The sequence below is a fragment of the Tamandua tetradactyla genome, chromosome 9 (assembly GCF_023851605.1).
Source record: "Tamandua tetradactyla isolate mTamTet1 chromosome 9, mTamTet1.pri, whole genome shotgun sequence".
Lineage (NCBI taxonomy): Eukaryota > Metazoa > Chordata > Mammalia > Pilosa > Myrmecophagidae > Tamandua > Tamandua tetradactyla.
In genome coordinates, this window is record NC_135335.1 from 78658842 (window position 1) to 78683446 (window position 24605).

A 24605-nucleotide genomic window follows, 5' to 3' on the forward strand; every position below is an offset into this window, starting at 1 on the left:
TGGCTGTCTTTTTGTTGTTGAGTTGAACAATCTCTTTATAAATTCTGGATACTAGACCTTTATCTGATATGTCATTTCCAAATATTGTCTCCCATTGTGTAGGCTGTCTTTCTACTTTCTTGATGAAGTTCTTTGATGCACAAAAGTGTTTAATTTTGAGGAGTTCCCATTTATTTATTTATTTCTTCAGTGCTCTTGCTTTAGGTTTAAGGTCCATAAAACTGCCTTCAATTGTAAGTTTCATAAGATATCTCCCTACATTTTCCTCTAACTGTTTTATGGTCTTAGACCTAATGTTTAGATCTTTGACCATTTTGAGTTAACTTTTGTATAGGGTGTGAGATACGGGTCATCTTTCATTCTTTTGCATATGGATACCCAGTTCTCTACGCACCATTATTGAAGAGACTGCTCTGTCCCAGGTGAGTTGGCTTGACTGCCTTATCAAAGATCAAATGTCCATAGATGAGAGGGTCTATATCTGAGCACTCTATTCGATTCCATTGGTCGATATATCTATCTTTATGCCAATACCATGCTGTTTTGAACACTGTGGCTTCATAATATGCCTTAAAGTCCAGCAGCGTGATACCTCCAGTTTCGTTTTTTTTCCTCAAGATACTTTAGCAATTCGGGGCACCCTGCCCTTCCAGATAAATTTGCTTATTCGTTTTTCTATTTTCGAAAAATAAGTTGTTGGGATTTTGATTGGTATTGCATTGAATCTGTAAATCAATTTAGGTAGGATTGACATCTTAACTATATTTAGTCTTCCAATCCATGAACACGGTATGTCCTTCCATCTATTTAGGTCTTCTGTGATTTCTTTTAACAGTTTTTTGTAGTTTTCTTTGTATAGGTCTTTTGTCTCTTTAGTTAAATTTATTCCTAGGTATTTTATTCTTTTAGTTGCAATTGTAAATGGGATTCGTTTCTTGATTTCTCCCTCAGCTTGTTCATTGCTAGGGTATAGAAATGCTACAGATTTTTGAATGTTGATCTTGTAACCTGCTACTTTGCTGTACTCATTTATTAGCTCTAGTAGTTTTGTTGTGGAGTTTTCCAGGTTTTCGATGTATAGTATCATATCATCTGCAAACAGTGATAGTTTTACTTCTTCCTTTCTAATTTTGATGCCTTGTATTTCTTTTTCTTGTCCAATTGCTCTGGCTAGAACCTCCAACACGATGTTGAATAACATGGTGATAATGGACATCCTTGTCTTGTTCCTGATCTTAGGGGCAAAGTTTTCAATTTTTCCCCATTGAGAATGATATTAGCTGTGGATTTTTCATATATTCCCTCTATCATTTTAAGAAATTTCCCTTGTATTCCTATGCTTTGAAGTGTTTTCAATGGGAAAGGATGTTGAATCTTGTCAAATGCCTTCACTGCATCAATTTAGATGATCATATAATTTTTCTGCTTTGATTTATTGATATGGTGTATTACATTTATTGATTTTCTTATGTTGAACCATCCTTGCATACCTGGGATGAATCCTACTTGGTCATGATGGTATAATTCTTTTAATGTGTTGCTGGATTCGATTTGCTAGAATTTTATTGAGAATTTTTGCATCTATATTCATTAGAAAGATTGGTCTGTAGGTTTCTTTTTTGTAATATCTTTGCCTGGTTTTGGTATGAGGGTGATGTTGGCTTCATAAAATGAATTAGGTAGCTTTCCCTCCACTTCAATTTTTTTGAAGAGTTGGAGCAGAGTTGGTACTAATTCTTACTGGAATGTTTGCTAGAATTCACATGTGAAGCCGTCTGGTCCTGGACTTTTCTTTTTGGGAAGCTTTTGAATGACTGACTCAATTTCTTTACTTGTGATTGGTTTGTTGAGGTCATCTATTTCTTCTTGAGTTAAAGTTGGTTTTTCATGCCTTCCCAGGAACCCGTCCATTTCATCTAAATTGTTGTATTTATTAGTGTAAAGTTGTTCATAGTATCCTGTTATTACCTCCTTTATTTCTGTGAGGTCAGTGGTTATGTCTCCTCTTCCATTTCTGATCTTATTTATTTGCGTCCTCTCTCTTCTTCTTTTTGTCCATCTTGCTAAGGGCCCATCAATCTTATTGATTTTCTCATAGAACCAACTTCTGGTCTTATTGATTTTCTCTATTGTTTTCATGTTCTCAATTTCATTTATTTCTGCTCTAATCTTTGTTATTTCTTTCCTTTTGCTTGCTTTGGGGTCATTTTGCTGTTCTTTCTCCAGTTCTTCCAAGTGGACAGTTAATTCCTGAATTTTTGTCTTTTCTTCTTTTCTGATTTAGGCATTTAGGGCAATAAATTTCCCTCTTAGCACTACCTTTGCTGCGTCCCATAGGTTTCGATATGTTGTGTTTTCATTTTCATTTGCCTCAAGATATTTACTAATTTCTCTTGTAATTTCTTCCTTGACCCACTCGTTGTTTAAGAGTGTGTTGTTGAGCCTCCATGTATTTGTGAATTTTCTGACACTCTGTCTATTATTGATTTCCAACTTCATTCCTTTATGATCCGAGAAAGTGTTGTGTATGATTTCAATCTTTTTAAATTTGTTGAGACTTGCTTTGTGACCCAGCATATGGTCTATCTTTGAGAATGATCCATGAGCACTTGAGTAAAAAGTGTGTCCTGCTGTTGTAGGGTGTAATGTCCTATAAATGTCTGTTAAGTCTAGTTCATTCACTGTAATATTCAAATTCTCTGTTTCTTTATTAATGCTCCATCTAGATGTTCTGTCCATTGATGAGAGTGGCGAATTGAAGTCTCCAACTATTATGGTAGATGTGTCTATTTCCCTTTTCAGTGATTGCAGTGTTTTCCTCACATATTTTGGGACATTATGATTTGGTGCATAAATATTTATGATTGTTATATCTTCTTGTTTAATTGTTCCTTTTATTAGTAGATAGTATCCTTCTTTGTCTCTTTTGACTGTTTTACATTTGAAGTCTAATTTGTTGGATATTAGTATAGCTACTCCTGCTCTTCTCTGAATGTTATTTGCATGAAATATCTTTTCCCAACCTTTCACTTTCAACCTATGTTTGTCTTTGGGTCTAAGATGTGTTTCCTGTAGACAGCATATAGAAGGATCCTGTTTTTTAATCCATTCTGCCAGTCTATGTCTTTTGATTGGGGAATTCAGTCCATTAACAGGTAGTGTTATTACTCTTTGGGTAATACTTTCCTCTGCCATTTTGCCTTTTGTATTATATATATCATATCTGATTTTCCTTCTTTCTACACTCTTCTCCATACCTCTCTCTTCTCTCTTTTCATATCTGACTCTAGTGCTCCCTTTAGTATTCCTTGCAGAGCTGGTCTCTTGGTCACAAATTCTCTCAGTGACTTTTTGTCTGAAAATGTTTTAATTTCTCCCTCATTTTTGAAGGATAATTTTACTGGATATAGAAGTCTTGTTTGGTAGTTTTTCTCTTTTAGTAATTTAAATATATCATCCCACTGTCTTCTAGCTTCCATGGTTTCTGCTGAGAAATCTACACATAGTCTTATTGGGTTTCCCTTGTATGTGACGGATTGTTTTTCTCTTGTTGCTTTCAAGATCCTCTCTTTCTCTTTGACCTCTGACATTCTAACTAGTAAGTGTCTTGGAGAACACCAATTTTGATCTATTCTCTTTGGGGTGCACTGCACTTCTTGGATCTGTAATTTTAGGTCTCTCCTAAGAGTTGGGAAATTTTCAGTGATAATTTCTTCCATTAATTTTTCTCCTCCTTTTCCCTTCTTTTCTCCTTCTGGGACACCCACAACACGTATATTTGTGCGCTTCATATTATCATTCAATTCTTGAGCCCCTGCTCAAATTTTTCCATTCTTTTCCCTATAGTTTCTGTTTCTTTTTGGATTTCAGATGTTCCATCCTCCAGTTCACTAATTCTAGTCTCTGTTTCTTTAAATCTACCATTGTAGGTTTCCATTGTTTTTTTCATCTCTTCTACTGTGTCTTTCAATCCCGTAAGTTCTTTGATTTGTTTTTTCAGACTTTCCATTTCTTCTTTTTGTTCATCTCATGCCTTCTTCATGTCCTCCTTCAATTTATTGATATGGTTTTTGAAGAGGTTTTCCATTTCTGTTCATATATTCAGAATTAGTTGTCTCAGCTCCTGTATCTCTTTTGAGCTATTGGTTTGTTCCTTTGGCTGGGCCGTATCTTCAATTTTCCTGGTGTGATTTGTCATTTTTTGCTGGCGTCTGGGCATTTAATCAGATTTCCCTGAGTATGGGACCCAGCAGGTTGAAAGACTTTCCTGTGAAGTCTCTGGGCTCTGTTTTTCTTATCCTGCCCAGTATGTGGTGCTTGTCTGTCTGTGGGTCCCACCAGCAAAAGATGTTGTGGTTCCTTTAACTTTGGAAGACTCTTGCTGCTGGGTGTGTGGTGGAGACAGAGGAAAGTTTGTAGGTTGGTTTTAATGGCTTCAAATTGTGAAGTCCTGGGATCTGAATTCCTTGAGAGAGGGATTCCACCTGAGTTGCATTTCACCCCTCCCGTGGGGAAGGTTCAGGTGGTAGAGAGCCCTGAAAGGAGCCTGTTTCTGCGTTCAGGGCAGTTGCAACCTGTGTAATCCCAGCGCTGAGCCCAGAGGCAACAAAACCTCTGTAGAAACAGCCACAGAAGGCTCTGTTTTGCCCCCTTTCCTCTTTTTCAGTTAGCCCAATCGGCGAATTCCGCCTTGATCAGTTTGCCTGAGCTGAGGGCCTATTTTTAGTAGTCAGAAGCTATTCATTAATGCCACTATTGGTGTTAGGTTAGGCTCAGTCTCTACTACTGTTGGAGACTCTTTCCTTTCCCTCCGGGAAGTCACTTGTGGGGGAGGGGCACCGGCCGCCGCTGCTTGGGGGACCACTGATCCGAGGCTCCCAGCCGGCCCAGGAAGCCGTGTGTGTGGGAGGGGCGCCGGCCGCTGCTGCTTGGGGGACCGCTGTTCCAAGGCTCCCAGCCGGCCCGGGAAGCCGCGCGTGTGGAAGAAACTCTGGTCGCTGGCCCCCGTGGCTTGGGGAACCGCTCTCTGAGGCTCCCAGCCGGCCCGGGATGCCGTGCGTGGGAGGGCCGCCACAGCTTGGGGAACCGCTGTTCCGAGGTTCCCAGCCCACCCGGGAAGCCGCGCGTGTGTAAGGAGCTCCAGTTGCCGGCCCCCACAGCTTGGGGAACCGCTGTTCCGAGGTTCCCAGCTGGCCCGGAAAGCCACGTGTGTAGAAGGGGCTCTGGTCGCCGGCCCCCACAGCTTGGGGAACCGCTGTATCGAGGCTCCCAGCTGGCCCAGGAAGCCGCGCGTGGGGAAGGGGTGCCGGCCACCATGGCTTGAGGAATCGCCAATCCAAAGCTCCCAGCCGGCCCAGGAAGGAGGGAGGGAGGGGCTCCGGCCACCAGCTGCCATGGCCCAGGGAAGCGCGCGCCTCTTGGGGACCTCACCACAGTGGAGTCTCTTAGCCGGTCCAGCCGGTCCAGAATGGGGTACACTGTGTGTCTGGTCTCTCTCGTGGCTCCGGGAGCTGTTCTGTACTGTTTCTAGTTCTTTAGTAGTTGTTCTGGAGGAGGAAATAAGACCCGCGTGCCCTACTAAGCCGCCATCTTCCTTGACCAAACATTTTGTATTTTATTTCTAAATAAGTGCATTAGAGCTGACAGCACTACATCAAATATCACTTGCGTTGCTTCCTGCCATAGGTTTTGATGTACATCATGGTGTTTCAAGTCTAAAGACCTTGCAATTTTCATTTTTTGGAAGGGTGACATTTCTTCTGGGTTTAAAGTTCATTGGGAAGTGTCTTCTATTATAGCCAAAAACATGATATTTACCCACCACCACCCTTACTCATCCATCTTTTGGGAGAAATTAATTGATCAGTATGTAACATTCATTAATACATGTCTATTATGAGATTTTAATCTGTTAAATGGTGAAAGTACTAGGGATTCTTCTTTTCCCTTCGCACAATGTAAAATGTATTTAAAGCAGTCCAAGTTTGGTAAGACTGTTCTGCCCTTCTTAATTTTTCCTAAATTGATAATCTCATGAAGTTTGTGGGTGGCCTAATGATCCACAGTGGGGACCCTGTTAACTACTATGTTGATATCGCTGTGCACCATGTGCTACTCAGACAGGGTGTGCTGGGCATCAAAGTGAAGATCATGCTGCCCTAGGGCCCCAGTGGTAAGATTGGTCCTTAGAAGCCCCTGCCTGACCATGTGAGCATCGTGGAGCCCAAAGATGAAATCCTGCCCACCACTCCCATCTCAGAGCAGAAGGGTGGGAAGCCAGAGCTGCCTGCCATGCCCCAGCCAGTCCCTGCTGCATAACAGGCTTTCCTTTGCAGCCTGTGAAATAGACTGTGAAAATGGCAATTCATAGGTCTTTAGCCTTTTTTCCACATACCTAAATCCATGATATACAAATAGATTTATCAGTGGTAAAACTTACATCGTAAGTCTGTCTTTTGTTTTATTTCTCAATATGCATTGGGAATATTTAACAGACTGATGCTTTAAAACTTTAACTTTTGGTAAATTAGCCTAAAACCTTAAAGATAAAAAACAACTTACTGTCTGGAAAGTAGAGGAATAAGAAGCTGTTCAAATGGATGGCTTTAGATTTAAATACTTCGGTTAATACAGACAAGATAGGATTTTGACAGTATTTCATTGCAGATCATTAGCACTCTTTCTCAAACCGACATTTTATGGCATCAGAGAATTGATGTTTAACAGGCCACCTCCAGGTCTTACTAAACAAAACTATGATGACCTCTGTACTGACCATGCCCATTCCCCTAAGGTTTACCATTTACCAAGCAGCTATCTTTTACATGCTTTTGGGATAACAAAGGGAAGGATTTATAAATAGGAAAAAAAAAGAATAATAGCACTTTAAATATTGAAGATTAAAATCATGTACTGCACGTTTAACTTAGTTGTTCAAGAAAATCTAAGACTGAAATTTAGTCTGCAAAAACTGAGTTCCAGATAGAGTACAGAACACTACTGGGTATATTTTCTGACATTCAATGATGGATCAGATGTCCTAAAAATCATTCCAATGAATGAAGTTCTTCTCTTAGGTTGTGATAGAAACCAGAGAAGGGTTTACCTTAACTATTCGTGTGGTCTATCCCTGACTGTAAATCTCACCCAATCAAATGAAGTACTAATAGTGCTACACTAAGATAATTACAGAACATACAGACATTACTTCAGATTTAAAATATAAACTATGTAACTACTTACTTAATTTGAAGCATCCTGTTCTATGACCAGTACCTACTAGCTTTTCTATTCACTCTCTCTAATACTCCCAACTTCAATGATTTTTTGACCCAACAGAAATAACCCATCAGTTTGTCTACCTTGCACTTAACCAACAGTCCCTTTATCCCTCTATACTCAGCCTAAATTCAGGATTTACCATAATAATTACTCCTTTGCATGCATGCTCAGTTCATTCCCACTCGTTCCTTACTGTCTTACTTGCATGCCAGTACTGCCATTCTGGTCCACTGATTTTTTACGATTCCACACAAGTAAAGGAAACCGGAGAAAACAACATACTTTCCTGACAGCTTTCATATGATAGTCTTGACCATGAGCCTTAAGTGAGCAGAAATTGTGGAACATTTTTCTATACTAGAGAGCTATTTTATTTCTTTTCTATTCAAATCTCTAATATATTTTTTCTTTATCACTCATCTCAGCTTGTTGAACTTTTAATTGTTGCACTGGAAATTTTAAAGTACTCTGAAGAAATACATAAGGGAGTATCGAAACTTTCATACTGTCTTCTCTACTATTACTATAGATAAACTGTGTATTTCTTTTAAGACAATCTCATCCCTTGTATACTATACATAATCCTTTTAACCTTCTGAAAGACTTTGTCCTAGCAATTATTGCCTCTCCAGAATCACTAGTTTTTTTTTTTTCTCTCTCTCTACAGGACTTTTCCTGTTAGTATAAATTCATATTACATTATCACCTGTATTTGAAAACGTGTATGAGTTGTTCTATTCTTATTTTTCTGATCTTCTTTAAAGCAATAACCCAATATGTATTTATTCTTGCAATTTCCAATGTGTCTGCTCCTGGTCTTTAGCAAAGCTATTTCATTTACATTCTAGTCCCTACTCCTCTTTGTCACTGTTCTTAGCAATGCCACCTTTTATTTGCATTTACTATATTCATTGGTCTATTCTCAGTCCTCATCTTATTTGATCTATAAGCACAATTAAAACATACAATCATTCACACTGTTCCATCTTCTTGCAACAATTACTTTATTAGCTGTACATATTCTGGATTTTCTTTTTATTGAGCTTAACACTCTATCTCTGTTTCCCTTGATATCTCCCCACCTCTCTTATTTTTTGACTCATGAGATATTTCAGACAATGTTTAATTTTGAAAAAATTGGGGGATTTTCTATAGATCTTATTGTTATTGATTTCAAATTTGTTTCTAAGAAGAATATGGCCAGTAACCATACTAGCTTTAATTTGGATCCTTTGAAATCTATTGCGACTTGAAGTAAAACCCAAACAATTACCCATCCTAGTGTTGAGGAGAATGACTAATTTGTTGTGGTTGGTGTAGTGTTCTATAACTTCCCATTAATTCAATGTTTTTACAGTGTTATCCCAGTCATCTATATTGTTACTGATTTCTGCCTACTATTCTTTTAATTACAGCGAAGAGGGTTAATATTTTGAGCTATGGTTTTAAATTTGCTATTCTCTCTATATGTCCCTATATTTATGCTTCATGTGATTAGTTGACTATGCTTTTAAGATTGCTCTGTGTTTTTGATGACTCTGTGTTTTTGATGACTTGATTTATTAATAAGAAATATTCTTCTTTTCCTTGAGTCAAAGATGGCCTCTGTGGATTGCCCCCTGTGTGTTTACTTCTTCACAACAGCCTGGTCCAATAGAAAAGCCCATTGGCACTAAACTCAAATATGTACACTTCCCATTGTTTTGAAAAAAATAGCCCGACTAAGCTATTTTAGCCATTTGAAGCTGATCTGCTTTGCATTCACCCCAAAACTGTTCCTAACATGTGCTAGCCAGAGATAAGGTAAAAGTCAGCAGCTGTAATGCCCAGCTATTTTAGTCACTTGGATTTCTCTGTCTCAGAGACTTCCCATAATGCCAACTCCCCATACACATACAAGCCTCTTCCCACCCCATTTACCCTCTTTCTCTGGAGTTTTCCCTTTGCATGCTTCCTCTTTCAATGGTCACTGTCACTGCAGCCTCTGGGAGGTCTCTTGCCCCAAAATGTTTTCTCTTATTACAACCTGCCAAAATTGCCCTCCAATAAATAGCTTGTGTGTTACTATCCTCTAGTGGTCAAATCTTTTTTCTTTTTTTTTTTTTTTTGATCAGTTCTAAAATCCTTGAATTTGAACCCAATATACTTGTACCCAATCTTTATGTGAGTACTTCATAGAGACTCATGGAAAAAGTTATCAGGTTGAAGTTTATCTTTCAATCCATGACTCTAGAGAGCTTATACTTTCATGCTAGCTTTCACTTGCATTTAAAACAATCATTAGAAATTCTTTAAACTGTCTTTGTTTTCTTCCTCAAATCTCTTCCTCTTATTCTTATTTACTCTAACACAGATGAAAGCAGCCCTGAGTCTCCATGATATTAAGAGGTACTCATCAAAGCTTGATTTTAATTAATTGATTTACTTTGTAACATCAGCTCTCTTATATGCTTCAAACATATAGTTTTTGCTGATTTTCTAGTTTATTCTCATTGTCACAGAGGCTACAAAGTTCTCTTGTAATATCCATATGCTAGACGGAAATGGAATTTCTGTCTCCTTCTTTTGAAAGGAAATCTTTAAATTTATGCTACAATTCACAATTTGTTCTTTGTGTCTGGTCTAGCGTTTCTCAAAATTTTACTTACTATTATGTAAGTTGATTTTGGTATGGATTACTTACATTTTTACCCAGGATTTCTAATTTTTACAAATGTATTTACCTAGTGCTAGCTTATGATAATTCTATAGAATTTTTGCTTCATAATCTCTGTACATAAATATTCAGGAGCAAATATCTTTGTTTTACATTTTCCTTCTATAATAGTAGTTACAAATATAATAATTTTATCTCTCAGAACATCTTACCCTAAATTTTTTTCAGGCAAAGAAATATTTTTTTCTGCTCTGGGTTTTTATTTTAATTATAGAATTTGCATCCATCTTTCTTTGAATTAGATATATTTCTTATAGGTAGAGTTTATTTTTTAGGTTTCTATTTTAGATTCCTTACCTTTTTGTGCTCTTCTCTTTCTTCCCCCTAATTCTCCCTTTATTTAAACTGTGATATGGGTTCCAGCTTTTCAGCAACATGTAGAATGTGTTTAATTCCTGTGCCATTAGGAGGTACATATTTGGTCACAACTGTCTTTGGAACTGAAACCCATTATACAAAGTATAAGTATACTCACTACAGTTGTATTTCTTTTATTGTTCTGCTTTGTTTGTTGATTTGCTTTAGTTGTAGATATTCCTGTTTTTGTTCATGAGCCTATATTTTTGTTGTTGTTGTGGCTGTTTTTGTTTTATTTTTGCTTTCTCGTTTTGCCTACCACTCATCATTGTAATGTCTTTGGGGAAAGAATTACTCACGCACATTATTAATGTGTGAATTTACTGGACTAAATTGACCGCAAATGACCATCTCTCTAGTTTTCAACTTTTTTTTACAAGAAGCTCAAAGTGAATTTTCCTAATATAATTTGCAGTAGATGATGTAAAAGGAAAATAAATAAGACAGTATTAGAACTGGAGCACAAGAAAACATAGCACCATAGAAAGGTCAAGGCTCATGAAAAAGCAACTAAATAAATGCTGACTACACAATATATTTGCTCCTCTCTCTGACTTCTTCGTTATGGTAATATACAAAAGAATGCGGGCGAAAACTGCTAGTTAACCTCTTTAGCATTTATTAGACTTTTGACTCATGACTATTCCCTAGTGTCTTCTGGATAATTTAGAAATCTTCTGCTTAATAACTATAGTAGAATTGCCTTTTATAATTTCCTGAGGTTTCCATTAGATGGAGGCAGCAATTTAGGAATTCTCATGGACATCTTTATGAAACAGCTGTATAGAAAAGCAATGTTTACAAAAGCAGTTTAACGCTACTTACATGCAAATGATTTCTTGAGCAACGGTTGCTTTGATTTGTACAGTGAATCCTACACTATTTATGAGTTAAATAACTGAACATGTAGATATTTATATTCAAAAATGAGTAGAATAGCCCAGAAATTGAGCCATTTCACATTTTTTGTGTATTTAAGAGAAGTTGCATATATTTCCAATCAAAGTAGTTAAAAAAAATCTATCCTTCAAATATAGACTGCAAAACATAATAAAATATCTAAAAAGCATGTTTGAAAAAGAGCCAACATCTATGTCTATCAAGTGAGAACACTTAAATAATATAGACAACTTATCAGGTATATCAGTTATTTTTTCTTAATTTCACGTAATTTGAAAAAAAAACACAGCAGCACTATTTCCCCAACACTAACTCAAATGTATTTGTTTTTATTCAATATTCAGTTGAGTATCATGCTTAATAAAATGTGTCATGGTTTAAAAATCAGGAAATGAAATCTGGAATTGAATTTAAAAATTGAGGTCAAATATTTGAGGTATAAAAATACTAAGAAATAATACAAAATACAAAAATCACGTTTATTCCTATTCCATAGTAGGTTTTAAACAAAATATACTCCATTATTCTATGACAATAACAAAATCAGACTCTATGGCAGACTGTTGCAGTAATGGATGCTAACATTTCATAGCTGCTTGCATCCATGCACTTGTTTGGTCCTGAACTACACTGCCTCTGGGCTTGGCTATATGACCTACTTTACCAATAGGACAAATAGCAAATGTGTTAGAAATAGAGACGTGTAAAACCCTTTCTCACTGGAACTTGCTCCCTTGTTACTCATTCAGTATCTCTACAACCATGTGAACACAGCCAGGTTCCCGCAGAATCTCCTGGAAGAAAAATCATGTGGAAAAAGGCCACATTGCAGATGAGGCTATTATTATAAACCAGTCATTCCAGCCAACCCATTACCTGACCACACACAAATAAGTGAGCTCAGCCAACATCAAACAAGCTATGCACAAATGAGAACTACTCAGCTCAATCCATGTCAAAAATCCAACTAATATCATCAGAAGCAAAAAATATTTGCTGTGTGACTGTGTGATTGCGAAAACCTTGTGTGTCTGATGCCCCTTTTATCTATAGTATGGACAGATGAGTAAAAAATATAGATAAAAAATAAATAAGGGGAACAAACTGGGTAGATGGAAATACTACTGGTTAATGAGAGGGAGCGCTAAGGGGTATGGTATGTATGAGTTTCTATTTTTTATTTCTTTTTCTGGAGTGATGCAAATGTTCTAAGAAATGATCATGGTGATGAGTATACAACTATGTGATGATATTGTGAGCTATTGACTATACACCAAGGGTGGAACGTTCGCATGTTAAGAATGTTCGGGCTCATATGTTGTTTTGTTTTGTCAATAAAAATTTAAAAAGTAATCACCTAAGGTTATAAACTACAATGTTTATGGGTGATTTTTATGTAAGGATATTAATAAAAACATTATATTTTGAAAATTTTCTTATAATTAATTTCAAAATTCTATGTTAACATTAAAAGAAAAAATCAATCTATCCAGATTTTTTTCAATCTTTCCTCACTTAGAATTGGAGTAGAGCTTTCATTTATTTCAATCCTTTCAAGAAATAAAATTCTCAGTAGTTAAATAAGTGAATAAAATAATAGAATATTTTTATTATTAAATTTAGCACAATTTTATGTTCAAAATCTAATGAATCTTATTTATTTGTACCCATTACATAAAAACTATTATTCCAAACTCCACTTAAACATTCTTTGTATGAAAATTTATATGTGATACATTTGAAGACTTTTATATTATCTCGTATATGCTTATATACATATATTTTTAATTTGTGGACTAAATATGTCAAATATATAGTTATTTAAATCACTTTGCATCTTTAAGTTAAGAGAGGGATGACATTCTAAGCTTAATATAATAGCATTATTTAAAAACCTGTTCCTAATTTTCAACAGCCAGAAGCATCTCTGTATTATTAAAACATCTCTTTATAATAATAATTTATCAAATACTTATTAGGTTTATAACAGCTGCTGGTTGTGTTGAATGACAGGTAGATGGATAGCTAGATAGTATATTGTTACACTGAAAATAGAATGAAACTTTCTTAAAAATTAAAGTGCAGAAGAAGTTATTGAGCTAAAGCAGAGCACACCAAAAGGAGTTTCTGCTCAAAAGACCGGGTTTAGGGAGGCAGCTTCTGTGGCTTCTTGAGACACAAGGAGGATGTGGGGGAATGAGGAGGGGTGAGGGAGACATGAGCTGTGTGAACTGCAATGGGAACCTGAGCTGCTTGCAGCAGGATGTCCCTGGCTCATAGTCCATTGATCAGCAAACCAAACAAACAGGATATTTGTATAAGGTTGTAGCCAGTTGGTGAAACAAGCAGATTTGGGGGCATTGGCTTGATTTTCTGATCATGGTTTCTCTTTTCCAGCAGGGGCAGAGGTCTCTTTGCAAAGGACCGTTGTTATATCAGCCTGGCACAGTTGCCCTCTGTTGCTTTTCTGTAGTTTTCTGGGTAAAATAGTAGTTCAAAGTAAATCAAGCTGGTTAGTAGAGCTATTTACCATTTCAATTTTGCAATGTAGATATAGATATGCATGTGCATTTTAAAAATTGGAATACTCAAGTACTAGAACTGTTGTGTGTATTAAATATGTTAACAAACTCAAAAAAGCTAGACAGTTGCCTGTCACATTAGAATTGGTATAAACAGGCTTATTATTCTTTCTTCCCTTCTTCCTCCATCTTTACATATTGCCGTTCGTCTCACTGATTTTGTAATGTTACAGAGACATGGAAATTTGAACATTACATCAAATAAAAATAAAACCAACATTTGGCATAGCAAATCATGCAACAAATAGTAACTATGGTGATTGTAGTTATTTTAATGTATACATCCAGAAACAAAGTCTCTATTGCTGTCTGAATTAAGGTATTCTGTAGTTCATTGGGCATGAGATTAAGAGAATAAGGATGATGCACAATTCACTAAGGAGCTATGAAGTCCCTAAGACATACTGGTAGGAGGTAAAATGATAAATTCAAGTATTTATTTTCTGGAATGTTCTGGTCAAGGACAATAATAAACTGAGCCTCAAGGCAGTTTTGAGAAGAGAAAACATACACATTTTAATTTGTGGGAAAAAAGCACAGTAAAAGTTTATCAGTGAATTTTGGTTGCAAGGTAGGTATCAATAACAATAGCACATAGCATATATCTTTGTCACAATAATTTAGTTCACAGGAAAGCTAAATCATGGAAACTAGAAAAATTCAGCAATGTTCAACTTCATCCTCCTACCCAAAAACAAAACTGTTTTGATTATAAAGATGCTCATGACTGTTTTGTTTCGTACTCTTCTTTGGAACTCTGAAAGCTACTATGCATATACAGTATACCAGAATTGTATGTATTAAATAAATATAAAAGCCATACTTTTAGTGAAAAATTCCAAGCTCTGAATATAGAAAATAATTTTAAAGAAATGATACAATTTAGGAACACCGAATAAAAACTGTACATGTAGGTAAAAAGAAAAAAAAATCCTTTTAAAGTCTCAAATTACGCTGTGCAAACCAGAGCAGAAATTTGCAAGAAGGTTTAGGACAGTAATATTTATGGAGCACTGTGTCCATATTGTACCTTAGTCACTGACTTCTAAATTTTTAATTATTTTTCAAGTTTCCATTTTCTTTAAAAAGAATAAAGCCATTTAGCTTCCTGTATTCTGGAGCAGCTAGAAAGAAAAATCTGTAAGGATCGTATGGTAGTCCAAGACAAACTCTGGGATCTGGCCTGTACTTGTTGAAGAGGGCTTTGAAAACTATTACTTTTTTATTTCTTTGCTTTGTACATTTATGTATATGCTATACTATACAATAAAAAAGTTTAAAAGCCAGAATGTTGCAAAGAAATCAGTGAGAAACTATTCAATGTGAGGTTGATGGTATTGAGATTCTTTTTATATAATTAAATAAAAAATAATATATACATTTTGACACATCACAATTCATTAAAATCAAGTGTGGAGCATGTGTTAGGTGGTTAGTAATAAATCTTCAGAAAAATGTTTGTGAAGATAAAAAGTATGTCATTCATAGCCATAGACTTCCTCTATAAACAATATTCTCAGCATTTGTCCCTAATTACAAGCGTCTTACGTTGAATCTCAGACTCTTAAAACCCGGCAAGTCCAAATATAAATTGATTGTAATGTGCACTATTTTGGTCATTGTTTTTATAAAATGTCCTTAAAATAAATCCTAGACTGAGATCGTGAGCCTGAACCTGAGAAATTATGGTTAAACATATGCCATTATCAGGTGAGCCATGGTGGCTCAGCACACTGAGTTCTCATCTGCCATGCCGGAGAGCCAGGTTTGGTTCCCAGTACCTGCCCATGTAAAAAAGAAAGAAAGAAAAAAAAATGATCACTTAGTAGAAAATTGTGTTAGTGTCTGTCATCATTTAATAATGCATTTTTTTCCTGTGAATTTTTTTATTAAATTAGTGGTGAATCAGGCTGCAGCTGACATTTTATATATACACATATATATCCATTTTAAATGAGTTTATCTCAGAAGAGACAAGATTTAACAAGTAGCATTAATTTTTTCTTCTATATTTCTGTGGTTTGAAGTTTTGCTACAATTATCCATTTTTTATTACCTATAAAGGAAAATTTTTGGCTTGCATTAATGGCACATTTAACAAAGATTTCACATATTAAAATTTTATCGGATTTATAGGTGTATTTATCAGTTTGCAGAATTTAAAAGTAAGCCAACTATTTGGGAAAATGGGAAAATAATGAAAAATATGGATTACAATATTATAGAAATAATAGGGGGAAATTAGGTCAACTAAACTTCATATTTTAATTTCATGTCATTTAAATTTATGAACATGGTTACGAAAGTAGTACTAAAAGCCAGTTATTGACGCTCAGGGCAAGAGGAACAGCTGATTCAAATATAATGGATTCAGGATACCATCTTTCTTATTTGGTTTGGAACTAGAAAATTGCAACAATTATTTTAATGCAATTTTAATGTTTTCACAGGTATTTCTTATTTTGAATGTAAGGAAATTATTTCCCTTAACTGAATGTTTATTTTTCCTTGAAATGAAAGATAGAATGCTTCAGAAAACCACATATTCTCTTCTTAGAGTTCAATTTTTCTTTAAATAACGTTCTTTCTTCAAGTCCACCTCAAACAGCACCTCTTCAGGGAAGCATCCCCAACTCCTTAGACTTAAAGACAGTTCTCGTCTTTGCACCCAGGACATTTAATTCATTCCTGCATACATCTTCCATGCTGCAGTAAATTCATGTTTTCGTATATTTCACTACCCAGTTAATTAATTCTTGAGTAAAGGATTGCATTTTTTTTTTTTTTTTTTTTTTTAAGGAAAGACAGAGAGAAGGAAGGAAGGATAGAAGGAAGGAAGGAAGGAAGAAAGGGAAACATCTTTAAACATTTTCTTGTTTTATTGTATTTTGTTTTTCTGTTTTTGTTACATGGGCTGGGGCCGGGAATCGAACCGAGGTCCTCCGGCATAGCAGGCAAGCACCCCGCCCGCTGAGCCACCGCGGCCCGCCCAAGGATTGCATTTTAATCTTTGCATCCTCAGTGTAGAAACAAGCAAGCTAGAAATAAATCATGGAAGGAAGAAGGCAAGAATACAAGTCAAGCAAGAGAGCCTGCCTTTGGTTTAGAAAGAAAAAGAATGCATGATGGAAACAGCCCCCTGATTTCTCCTTTTCAGACCATGGTTCTTTCCAATAAACCTAGGATTTGGTCAGATGGTAGCCCAGAGCTATTAGAAAGAAAATTTCCAATTCAAACTCAGCATTCTTTCTAGTGATAACAATGATTATCAGAACATGGTATATTTAAGATTAAGTAAATTGGATTCAAGAAGTTTAAAATAATTTTGTTAGATGGTTCATATTTGGTATTTGCCATAACATTGTGTGAATCAATTTTATAGTGAAGTATTTATGTATTACAAAGTGTATAATCCATTATCTTTGAAACAACTGTTTAATTTATGAGCATACTGATGTGACTTAAGATTACCTCTGAAAATATAACCTACGTGAAAGAAGAATTCCTAAAGTAGAAGGAATAAGCAGAACCCTTCTGCCCTGGTGCAACAGGAGTGTTTTGTATGAGATAGAGCTAAGCACAGAAAGCAATTTTTTACCAAAGTCAACACTCTTCTAATAAATGCAGTATAGATCAAAAACAGGAACTGCTGGAAACTTTGTTATCTGACTATATATAACTTGTTCAAAGCTTAGGAGAATTTCATACTTTTATAATTAAATGCTGATATAATTAATAATTTAGTAATTAAATGAATCAATTATTTGCATTTTAACAACTTATCTAAAACAATAAGAGTGGCAATTCTCATGAAGGTACTCTATCAAAAGTAACTCTATAAATCATAGAGAAATATATATATAATGGAATTGGAACAAATATTGCAGCCTGTCTGGTTTCAAAATATTATCTTTTAGATGTGTAAACTAAAACATAAAGAATATTGGTGTATTTTCTAAGTTTGTATTTAAGAAGTTAGTGGTAGAGACAACAGTTAGCGTAAATATTTAGTGACAATAAAAAGTGAGCAAATTCAGTGAATAATGGCATAGCCAGTGCCATAACGTGTCTCTTCACTTACAGCAACAATTTTTTTTTCAGATGTCCTTATATGTGTAGGCCCTTTACTACTCAAGCATAATTCCCTCTTCTCTGTAATTTAGTTCTCGGAATATTCTTCAAATTGCCTTTAGATTTCAGAAATAGATTTCAAGCCATTAGGAAATGCTTTTGGCTTAAAACAAGAACAGCCTTTCTTGGCTCTCTGAAACATGATGAGCACAGACAGTACAAGCTGGCTTAACTGCAGCATTTAAATGGATGTCCAGGAGATGTTGGGCAGCTGTTGTTAAAATATGTTTTTTCCCTTTCGGCATCCCTTCTGCTATTTTTTTTGCCTATTTATTGCCCTTGAGATCTCGGTAACAATGATCCGTACTTCCATTAAGCAGTTAAGTCCAGTTGCCTACTTTAACACGTGGTTATGGTGAATGAAAGCTTTATGTGTCTGTCAACACAGGTTTAAAAATAACAAAGACCACACTTATGCAGCCCCACAGCTTTCAACAATAAATGGTCTTAAACCTTGAAGAGGTGTATTAGACATGGGATGACATTAATTATACATAAGGTTTTTAAGCAGCGGTCACCAGATGTTCTACTTTGACAGATTAAAATTTGTTTATTTAATTAAATATTCTTGTAATGATGTTTCTCCAAATGCTTGTCTACTCATTTTTTATTAACATGTCAGTCCTGTACATAGAAAAAATATATATATATAGGTGAAGTGAAATATTCCTAATAATTATGATGTAGTTTACAATTTTATTCTCCGCCTGTTATTTACCTGATGATTATCATGAAAAAAAAGTTTTTTTTTGTATATGGGTTGTTCTAAATAATTTAAGGAGTAGCTTGTGTCCTATTTCTGATAGTATTTAATAGGGAAAATTCAAATTTCAAAAGCCATATGGTTCTTCATAATTTCTCTGTTTACTCACAGAACCTGTACAACTTCAAGCAGTGGAACTTTCTGTCAATATTTGTATTAAGTTAGAAAAAAGCAAATAATACATAAAGAAGGGATAGAGAAATTGACACGGTTATTATTAAACACGGTATTATTATTAAAATACAGTGATTCTAATTTACTTATTTTGAGTGAGTCAAAAAGATGTACCTCAATCATTCAAAAGGGAAAAAGAAACAAGAGACACGCAAAAACTGTTTTACAGTTGAGAATATATCATTTTCCAAAAATAAACAATGCCAATAGTCTTGGGAAATTAAAGCTTTAACTATGTATCTCAACTTTTAGAAAGGTAAATAAAATTTTCATATTAATTGAGCAGGACAATTTACTTAAGATATGTGTTAAGAAGTAGAGCATCAAATTATCGTATGAACTGAAAATTTGAATCTGTATTTGTTGTCCCACAACCATGACAAACTAAGTGGGAGAGATAGGAAAAACAGATGTATGTATTAAATGACTGTATATGATTCTGAATTAAAAATGTAAACTAAGTACAAATTATGAAAATGCTTAAATCAACCTCATGTTATATTTCATATTCCTTTAGGTAATCCACAATATTAATAAAATCACTGCCATATGAATTATAATGAAATCCCAAAGAAAACAGAAAAAATTCTATTAGGAACATAAATCTGCATTTAATTAAAATGGTTTCAAGCAATATAAAGAAAATACAAGTCAAACTAATTTTTTTGCTTCAAATCTGAAGCATCTCTTCCCCAATAATCTGTTTGTAGCTGTCATGAAATCAAGGGTAGTATTCTTTAATTCTGTTTGGGCTGCAAGCTAGGCCTTTTTTTTTTTTTTTTTTTTTTTTTAGTCTTATATGGTTTAAAGTTGTCTAATGTGCTTTAAAATATATCTGCCTACCTTTTAATCTGCTCTAGTTCCAAAAGAAGACTTTTATTTATAAAATACATTAATCAAAACAAGATATATTTCAAAATTAAACAGTTAGTGAAAGAAGTTACTGTAAAATTAATACACTGTTCTCTGAGCTAACCATTAAAAATATTTCTATGTAAATTTTTGTGATTGTGCATAATCCATTTATTTCTATATACTATCTCTACTTTGTTGTGTGTTGCTAAATATTAAATACTAGATAAACAAAGGAAGAAAATTAGTCACCAAAATACGAACGATGTCTATTAGGTGGTGAAAATGCCAGTTATTTTAACCATTTTACTTAAATTTGTCTATATTATATAATTTTGTTTTTTATGTTGCACATGTAGTACATTTTGAATTTAAAAGGCCTGTTTGTGATTTGAAAAAAAAAAGTTAACAGTTTTTAGTCTTATAAACAAATCTGCTTTGGCGGTGAGACAGTGGGTCAATGGTAGAATTCGCACCTGCCATGATGCTGGAGACCCAGGTTCAATTCCCGGGGCCTGCCCATGCAAAAGAAAAAAACAAGGGGGGAAACAAATCTGCTTGTTAATGCTGCTATGAATTGAATTACATTCCCCAAAAGTTATGTTGATGTTTTAAACTGCAGAGCCTTGGACGTGTACTTACTTCTAAATAAGGTAGTTATAGATGGAATTAAAGAAATTAAAATGAGTTTCTGTTGGAGGAGAGTGGACCCTTAATTCAATATGAATGCTGTCCTTATAAGAGGAGGATTTTGGACACAGATGAAGAAGAGAATACCATATGACTGCAATCAAACGACTGACAGAAGCCAGGAGACAGCAAGAAACACATAATTGTCTACTTGTCTATAGACTTCAAAGAACCATGCCCACGTTGACATCTTGATTTTGGACTTCCACCTTCCAGAACTGCAAGACAATTAATGTTGTTTTAAGCCAGCCCTTATATTGTACTTATAGAAGCGCTCATAAACTAAGACAAATCTCTCACTCTAAAACAATTAGACTGTGTAAGATATATTTACACTGATTTGAAAAATGTTTACTGATAGAACTATCTACCATACATTTACATTCATTCGTGTTTTTTTCCTAGATTTTGAGATATAAGTAAAATTTTTATCATTTAAATTTTAGTTTATCCTGAATTTACATAAAAATTTTGAAGTTGCACTCTCTTAAATTCTTCTTGGTATAAAGTTGGTACTAAAAGCATTCTGACTGCATTTCTCTTTGAATTTTCCTTCTTTGTCTTTCCCACTCTTTCCTCTTTCTAATAAATAAGATATATCTATCTTAAAGTGGTTGACAACTTTATAATGTGGCTTAAACAGAAGTGTTATATTGTCTCAGTATAACTAGAAGACTGGAGATGTGTGGCTCTGACTCTTTACTCCATGATTACGAGATATGAAGGCTTCATCTCTGAGATTTCTACAGCCTTTTCCACAAAATCTATCTTGCAGCTTCAATCATTCTATTCAGAGTCAACATGGGGATCAGGGAGAAATTCCCAGCACGAGAAAAATCATCATGATAGTACAGCCTTTTCTTAAAGCCTCCTGTTCTAGTTTGCTAACTGTTGGAATGCAATACACCAAATATGGAATGGCTTTTTAAGAAGGGGAATTAAAGAAGTTGCTAGTTTACAGTCCTAAGGTCATGATAATGTTCCAATTAAAACAAGTATATAGAAATGTCCAATCTGAGGCATCCAGGGAAAGATACCTTTGTTCAAGAAGACTGATGAAATTTAGGGTTTCTCTCTCAAGTGAAAAGGCAATGGAGACACAGTCAGATTTTCTCTATTATCTGGAAAGGCACATGGTGAACACGGTCAGGGTTCCTCTCTCATCTGGAAGGGCACATGGGGAACATGGCATCACCTGCTAGCTTCTTCTCCAGGCTCTTGCTTCATAAAGCTCCCCCAGGGGCATTCTCCTGTATCTCCAAAGTTTGCTGGCTGGTGGATTCTGCTTCATGGCTCTCATCATTCTGTCGTCCTTCTCTGCTCTCTCAGAATCCCCAGAGGTTGCTGGCTGGTGGATCTGTGGTTCCCTTGGCCTCATGGCTCTGCTCGGCACTGCGGTGGCTTTCTCATCATTCTCAAAAGGCATTCTCTCCAAAAAAAAAAATCTCTCTTCTTTTATAAGATCCCAGTAAACTAATCAAGACCCACCTAGAATGGGTGAAGACATGCCCCCATCTAATCAAGCTTAATACCTACAACTGATTGAGTCACATCTCTGTGGTGATAACCTAAACAAGTTTCGAAGCTATAGTACTGAATAGGGATTAGAAGAAACCGTTACTCCCACAAGATTGGTTAGGATTAAAATATGGCTTTAAGGTACATAAATCCTTTCAAATTGGCATACCTCCCAACAAAATTCTGCATTTGTTTCTTTGCTATGAATTGTTTCCACGGTCAATCCCAGCAACTATTTGTCTTCAGCCTCTAAAGTGAAGTTGTTAAGGGAGAAGTAGTTTGACTGCTGGCCCAACCAACTATTTTTTTCCTACTTCTGAAATGTTGGTTTTGTCTAAGTTTTTCCCTATCAGTTCTCATGTGTTACCACATTTCTTCCCTTGGCAATCTCATCTACATTCATCCACCTAAAAGGTTTGCCTGTGAGCCATACCTCACCTCTGAATTTCATATCCACACCCACTACCAACTAAACCTGCTCCTTTAGAGACAGTATACATTAAATATGTAAGACAACTTAGTGTGCACTGGTCTGAATTCATTACCTATCCCTGCCCCAAACAACTACCCCAATTCCTGACACATTCATCCACAAGAAGACAAAGAACAAAGAATGAGAAAAAAACACAGCAACAACAACCATTATCGCCCATGGAAATTAGGTACAACCCATGTGAATTTTTAAATTGCGTAAGTTTCAAAATCTGTGGCCCCATCTGTGACTCCACCTTGTCTATTCCTTCCCATAGCCAATCAATCATCATATCCTACTTATTGAACTTTATAAATATTATGGGATTTTTTCCTTTGTTCCCTGTAAAATATAGAATTACCTAAAGATAAAAGCCCTTATTTTATGTTAACGAAGATTCTCTGGGTTCTGAACAATCACTATCTTTACTCTCCAACACCTTCACTAATAACACTATCCACGTCGTTTTTCAAAGAACAAAAGTCTGATAATACTGCTCCCCTGTTTAACTGCTTATTAGTACTGAGTTTAAACACCTTAACATGGCATTCCCTACCTACTTCCCTTCTTTCATCTATCTTCCCTCATGATTCTAGCCATACTGATCGATTAGGAGCTAGATGTATGTTGTGCAAATTGCAATGTATAACCTGGTGTGAATTCTCACCATTTAACTGTGTGTTAACTCTGGTTAATGCTGTAAGACCCATTCCTGTGACATTTGTCCATTTATTTTCTGTAACTTTGTAAAGGTCGTAACCTATACTTATGGTTAGCTTGGTTAACATTGCTTCTCATCATGCTTTTATTTTTTAATTGAATCATGTATTCGCATTGTTTTATACTCTAATGCAAGCATCTTGCTTCTTTATGATCCTTCAGGGCCCAAAGTTGTACGATGCTGCAGAGAAAACTATAAAATGTTTGCTGAACATCAAAAATTAATAATTAGGATGGTGCCACAGTGGCTCAGCAGGCAGAGTTCTTACCTGCCATGCTGGAGAACTGGGTTTGATTCCTGGTGCCTGCCAATGAAAAGAAAAAAAAAAAGTTAATGTTTAGTTTCATTTTATATAGTCAGAAAGACATTAATAATAGGCCTGATGCCTCCTAAATTCATAGTAATCTTTTTGTTCTCTTTCAGAAAATGAATGTCTTTCAAAATACTGACTCTTGGAAAGCACACTAAAATCTGTCTAAAGATTATATAATGCAAATTTAACCTGTTGAAAAAAGTTTGAAAGCATTTCCCTTCAAGGTTCTGAGAAATGGCTCTCAAAATTTTATGGCTTACTGAAGAATATCGTTATCAAAGGAAAACAAAAGATGGCCTGCCAGTTGAAACAATTTAATGAAGTGGTAATTGATTTATAAATTTTCTCCACCAAGACGAATAAGCTATGCCTAAAATATCTTCTCGTAAGTCTCAGAATACTACCCCCATTCACTGAAACATTCATCCAAGTATAGTCTAACTTGTCTGTGACCTTCCTTAAATCCATCCCTGAGAATACGTATGTATGCATATGGAGGGAATAGGGGTAGTATTTGATGAGGAGTAAATGATTGTTGGTAATATATGCGATTTGGAACTCTTATTTTGAGACTTTCATTGTAATGTATTTATTCATAGAACAAAGACAAATAGTATTATTATGTTACTTGGCATGAGGTCTTAAAGCTTCCTTTTATAGTTCCAGTAATTTATCCAATTCAAAGAACAGCTCTCATTTTTGTAAAATTCATAGCTTCTTTAATGAAAAAAATCACTTGAATTCTAATTCAGTTCAGACTGTTGCTCCTGATGCACTAACTGTGAATCAATTATCTTCCATTAAAAAGCAACACTATTGTCTGGTGAAGAAGACCTGATGATTTTGGAAGACCACAAGCTTGGCATGAGCCAACATTGTGTAGTGGCTGTCTAAAAATTTTAAAATGATAGAGGAGATTAATAGATGCAAGGTCACACTAAATGCTGCCAATGTCCTTTGGGTCATTATGTACAGGTCCATTCCGAATAATCTGAGAATATAGAAATCCTGTTCAACGTTGGCATATAATTTATCCAGGGATCAGACATTAAGTACTTGTCCCTGTTAGAATCCATTATCCAATATAGTTGAGATCCAAATCTATGGGGAATGCTGAAATGATAAGCATGTTGAT

General features: G+C 35.3%; 1 long non-coding RNA gene across 1 annotated transcript in view; it reads left to right on the plus strand.

Annotated features, from left to right (window-relative positions):
* LOC143646168 (uncharacterized) overlaps positions 1-24014 on the plus strand; it is a 66554-nt gene extending 42540 nt beyond the window's left edge. Inside the window, exon 4 of the long non-coding RNA XR_013157356.1 lies at positions 23581-24014. This is a non-coding gene — a long non-coding RNA (uncharacterized LOC143646168). The remainder of the gene's footprint in view (positions 1-23580) is intronic.
* Positions 24015-24605: the final 591 nt, after the last annotated feature.